The 5,000-nt window shown below is 39.6% G+C and overlaps 1 protein-coding gene across 1 annotated transcript in view; it reads left to right on the top strand.

The window, feature by feature from the left end:
• The window catches only part of LOC135088899 (corticotropin-releasing factor receptor 1-like), a 41,225-nt gene that overhangs the window by 1,945 nt on the left and 34,280 nt on the right, over positions 1-5,000 (top strand). The window lies entirely within an intron of this gene.

Here is a 5,000-nt window from a genome sequence, read left to right as displayed (position 1 = left end):
TTTGCTGTTCTTACAATATGGTGGGCTAGGTTGGGTTAAGTTGAGTGATGTATTATTTGAAGTGATGGCTTAAGGGATGGTGATGGCAGGCCTGGAATGACTTTAAAGGAGGCCATCATGGGGCCACGCAAAAAAAGAGGGCCAAAATAGTCAGGCATTCAAATATTCCAATTGAAAAAATAAAAATAAAAAAAAAATGGTCCGGGAATCAGAGGACGCCATGATTGCCTCACCGCCCAGGGCTCAACATATGCTTACTCCAACGCTGTCTTTTTGCAGAAATTCTCAAGGTTTTGATAAATTACTATGTGCTGATATTAATTATGAAGCCACAAGATAATTTAATTACTATTTGCTTATGTAAGTCATAACTGTCAGTCAAAAGTGAATACAGTAGCAGAGGAGTTTGTAACACACAACGGCGCCAAGATTTATCACATCAGTTATCACTTCTAACAGTTAATAGTAAGTGTTCACCGCACTTCTGATGACACACGTAGACCTCTGCATTGCTTCGATTTGATTTGCTTGCATGTGGATCTCACAGAAGACGAACTGCAAGTGAAATTCTTGAAATAACTGGTCATATGATCTCCCGCGTCTTTTAGTGCGCTCATGATCTGTCCCAGTTTTCCAGCATTTCATGTGACGACTGGCCATGAAAATCTCTACACTTTACCGGTGAAATGACAGCTCTCCGTCGTCACGCCTCCTGGTGCAGCCATAGGCCGAACAAGCAGGCATAATGGCAAAATGTTGAGGTGGGTGAGTGTCGGGCGTATCGGTAGCTGAGCAATGTTTTGGGTTGACCTCCAAGAAGGGGCGGAGCTTGGCGGCTTCACTTCTGTGACGTCATGGCCTCTCCTCTTATTTTTTCTAAAAGTAAAGCTCACACTTATCCCCCGTTTTCTACGATCAAAGAAAGCGTGAACAGCCCCACAGTTCCCGCAGCAGAAGGCACATCGTTTACATGCAAATAATAACAGTTTACCCTTTCTCGGAGGCTTCCCTTGAGCTGATAAGAGGAAGAAAACGGAGCATGGGTACTTCCTGGAGCAAAGTTAAAATATTTATGGTGTGATTTCGTTATGTAAAGCAGGAAGAGGAAAAAGGAGAAGGATGGAAGGAGAAGGAGAGAGAAGAGGAGGAGGAGGAGAGCAGAGGGAGAGGAGGAGGAGAAGGAGGAAGACTATATAGTAGCATAAGAACGAGGTAAAATGATGATGATGATGATGATAATAATAATAATAATAATAATAATAATAATAATAATAATAATAATAATAATAATAACGAGGAGGAGGAGGAGGAAGAAGAGAAGGAAGAGGAAGGAAAAGATGGAGCAAAAAAGAAAACATATATATTGGAGGAAACCACGAGAAAAATATGAAGAGATGAAAGGAAGCAAGAGCAGGAGGAGGAGGAAGAGGAGAAGGAGGAGGAGGAGGAGGAGGAGAAGGAGAAGGAGGAGGAGGAGGAGGAGGAGGAGGAGGAGGAGGAGGAGGAGGAGGAGGAGGAGGAGGAGGAGGAATACAAAGGAAGTCCAAACAGCAACAAACCCTGAGATCCTTACTAGGCAGAGGAGGAGGAGGAGGAGGAGGAGGAGGAGGAGGAGGAGGAGGAGGAGGAGGAGGAGGAGGAGGAGGAGGAGGAGGAGGAGGAGGAGGAAGAGGAAGAAATGAAAAAAATATCAGAAATCGGAAAAAGTGGTTATAGAAATTAACTCTTTCAGATAGTAGTAGTAGTAGTAGTAGTAGTAGTAGTAGTAGTAGTAGTCTCTCTCTCTCTCTCTCTCTCTCTCTCTCTCTCTCTCTCTCTCTCTCTCTCTCTCTCTCTCTCTCTCTCCCCTCACTAATCGGCTCATTTTTTTGTAATTAATGACACAGGTGAATGTTTTTGGCACTCGTTTAATAAGCTGTCTATCCCTCTCCCTATCACACATACACACACACAGGATGGACAGTATCAATATGTACTTTTAGCATGTTCGCTGTAAAATAAATAAAAATAAATAAATGAAAGACAGGAAAGTGTTAACGGATTACAGTGGAGAGAGAGAGAGAGAGAGAGAGAGAGAGAGAGAGAGAGAGAGAGAGAGAGAGAGAGAGAGAGAGAGAGAGAGAGAGAGAGAGAGAGAGAGAGAGAGAGAGAGAGAGAGAGAGAATGCTGATAACCGTACGAATGCAGGAAGAGGAAGGAAAGGAAGATATGAAAAAGGAAGAGGACGAAGAGGAAACGTGAGATAAAATGAGCAAGAAGAAGAAGAAGAAGAAGAAGAAGAAGAAGAAGAAGAAGAAGAAGAAGAAGAAGAAGACGAAGAAGAAGAAGAAGGAAAAAGATGGAAAACAGTAAGAAAGACAAATGACAGATTGCTAAATTAAGAATGAAAAAAGGAAAGATAAGAAAGCTAAAGAAAGATAAGAAAGGAGAAAATAGAGATTAACAGACTGACAGTTTAACGAATGAGGGAGAAGAAGGGACGAAGATAAAGAAAATTGATAACTTTAGGAATGAAGGAGGAGGAAGAAAGAAAAAAGGAAAAAACAAAAAAATACAGAAAATTTTACGAACGAGAGAGAAGAAGGCCAAGATGAAGAAAAGGGAGGAAAACAAGACTACAGATTTATAGCTTTGGGAATAAAAAAGAAGAAAGAAATAAGAAAAAAGAACAAAGGGAGAGATTGATGGCTTTAAGAATGAAGAAAAGAAACGGAAGTAGGTTGAAAGAAGAAAAAAAGGAGGAAAATACAAAAAAAAAGGATGTTGACTTAACGAATGAAGGACAAGAAGGAGAGGAAGAAGAAGAATATATAAAGAAACAGAGGTAATCGGAAAGAAAGGAAAAAGAGGAAAAATAGAGAAAAAGGAGAAAAAACAAACAAACCAAACATAACTTTAGGAATGAAGGAGAAAGAGAAGAGGAAGATAAAGATTATGAAGGAGAAAAAACACAGATTAATACTTTAAGAATGAAGAAGAAAAAATACACGGAAAGAAAAATAAAAGAAGAAATGAGAAAACCAAAGCAGACAGATAACTTTACGAATGAAGGAGAAGAAGAAGAAGGATAGGAAGATAAAGAACAGTAAAAAGAAGAAAGCCACAGATTAATAACTTAAGGAATGAATGAGGAGAAAAGAAAGAAAAATAACAGAAAATGAGAAAAAAACAGATAACTTTACGATTGAAGGAGAAGGAAAGGAAGTGAAGATAAAGAATAAATAAAGAAACAGAAATATCAGAAAAAGAAAGAAAAAAGAAAAGGAGAAAAAAACAGACATAACTTTACGAATGAAGGAGAAGCAGAAAGAGAGGAAGATAAAGAATAGATAAAAGAAACAAAAGTACTAGAAAAAAGAGAAGGAAAAGAAGAAGTAAAAGAAGAAAACATGAAAACACACAAATGAAGAAGGAGAAAGAGAGAAAGATAAAGAAAAGATAAAGAAACAAATATACTATGAAAAAGAAAGCAAAAAAAGAAAAAGCAGAAAAAAACAGACATAACTTTACGAATGAAAGAGAAGTACAAGAAGAGAAAGATAAGGAATAATAAGGAGAACAGACTAAAGATTCACTAGATTAAGGTCCACACTATTATCGGGCACTTTTACACTTTCATGGATAGGGATAAAGAGACATTAAAGGAACAGGAAGTGAAGGGAAAAGGAAGGGAAGGAAAGAGGAAGTGAAGAGGAAGTAAAGGAAGAGGGAGAAAGAGATGAAAAAGGGAAGGGTTAACTACTGAGGGAAGGAAAGAGAAGGGAAAGGAAGGGAAGGGAGGGGAAGGTGAAGAAGAGGGAAAGAAAGAAGGGAGAGAGAGAAAGAGAGATGGAAGGGGGAAAGGATAACTGCTGGCTGAAGAGAAGGGAAGAGAAGGGAAAGGAAGAAAAAAGGAGAGAAGGGAAGGAGAAATGGGAAGAAGAAAGAGAGAAAGGAGAGGACAGAGAGAGATGAAAGAGTGAAGAGATAACCGCAGACTGAATGAAAGGGAAGAAAAGTATTGATAAAGGAAGGTAAAAGAGAAAGATGAAGAGGAAAGAGAAAGAAGGAAAAGAAGAGGGGAGAGAGCTGAAAGAAAGGTGGATAAAAAGAAAGGGAAGGGAAGTGAAGGGAAGGGAAAGGAAAGTGCCAATAAAGAAGGGATAAGAGGAAGATGAAGAGAAGAAAGGAAAGAGGAGAGAGATGAATATGTAAAGAAAACAAAGGGCAGAGAAGGAAACAGCTAATAAAAGGAAGAAAAAAAAGAGAAGGAAATGGAAGAGAATGGATAAATAGAGAGAGAAAAGGAGAATTAATAAGAAAACAAACTATGAATAAAGTAAAGGACCTGATAAACAGAGGAAAGGAAGGAAGGAAGGAAGGAAAAGGGAAGATACCAATAAGTAGAAAGGGAAGCAAAGGAGAGGGAAGATGGAAGGGGAGAGGAAGTTTGAAATGGAAGAAGAAGAGAAACTAGTGGAGGAAGCAAGTTTGCGATAATAGGAGAGGGGAAGAAATGGTAGAGGAAGTTTGCAGCAGGGGGAAAGAAGGGAGCGATAAAGAGGAAGAGGAGGAGGAGGAGGAGGAGGAGGAGGAGGAGGAGGAGCGCTGGGACAAGATGATATATTTATTGAGGTTCGGAATCTTGGGAGAGGAAGGGAGTGGAAATGAAATAAGTTTAAGGTGAGAGAGACAAATGCTGGAGAGAGAGAGAGAGAGAGAGAGAGAGAGAGAGAGAGAGAGAGAGAGAGAGAGAGAGAGAGAGAGAGAGAGAGAGAGAGAGAGAGAGAGAGAGAGAAAGCGATGACGTTGTATTAATGGTCATAACTAAATTTACTAACAATCGATTTGAATAATTGGAAACAGACAGAGAGAGAGAGAGAGAGAGAGAGAGAGAGAGAGAGAGAGAGAGAGAGAGAGAGAGAGAGAGAGAGAGAGAGAGAGAGAGAGAGAGAGAGAGAGAGAGAAAATGAATCTGGCACTTTGATAATCCTGTAATGTCTGTCAGTCTCTCTCTCTCT

Source organism: Scylla paramamosain, chromosome 32 (assembly GCF_035594125.1).
Source record: "Scylla paramamosain isolate STU-SP2022 chromosome 32, ASM3559412v1, whole genome shotgun sequence".
In the NCBI taxonomy this organism is placed as follows: domain Eukaryota; kingdom Metazoa; phylum Arthropoda; class Malacostraca; order Decapoda; family Portunidae; genus Scylla; species Scylla paramamosain.
Note: the sequence above shows the minus strand (reverse complement) of the source record. Positions and strands in the feature narration are given on the sequence as shown.